The following is a 679-nucleotide window of genomic DNA, read 5'->3' on the forward strand; positions in this document are numbered from 1 at the left end:
CTATAGGTGCATTGAAACCAGATGTCCGGAGGATGCTGCGATCCTAAAGAACTTTATTGAAAAAGATAGAGTTTATGTTTTTTTTGCAAGACTCAATGCAGAATTTGATCAAGTTAGAGTTCAGATCCTCGGCAAGGAGGGACTAAACGTGAGGAAGATAGAAATGAACAGCACTCTTTGACATTCATCACACCTCAAAACAACCACCTGAAACCCAAGAAAGGAACAAATGAACGTTATTAGATTGGAAGTTACTCCAGACGTACAAGCTCAGCTGTACTCCAAAGCAAATCCAAGAATCTGAACCATCCCTGGAATAGGTAGTTCTCACTCCTTACCTAGGTGTCAATTCGGTCAACCGTCGGGTTCGGGTCGAACCCGACCCGACCCGAATCTAAACGGTGTCAACCCGGACCCGACCGTTTTGGCAAACGGTCGACATTTCACGACCCGAACTGGCGGGTTGCGTTGACCCGACCAAAGGACTCGACCGTAGTGTCGCGCGCGGCACGCGATTCCGCACTGGACGCGCGCAGCGCAGCTCGGGCAAGCGGCAACGAGGGCAGCGGGACGCACCGCGAAGCGAAGCGCGGCTGCCGCACGGCGGGCGCGAAGCGCTGGCACCGGCCAGGCGAAGCGAGCTGGCGAGACGGGCGCGGCAAGCGGGCTGGCAGCCGGC

The sequence above is a fragment of the Dendrobium catenatum genome, unplaced genomic scaffold (assembly GCF_001605985.2).
Source record: "Dendrobium catenatum unplaced genomic scaffold, ASM160598v2 fragScaff_scaffold_231, whole genome shotgun sequence".
Lineage (NCBI taxonomy): Eukaryota > Viridiplantae > Streptophyta > Magnoliopsida > Asparagales > Orchidaceae > Dendrobium > Dendrobium catenatum.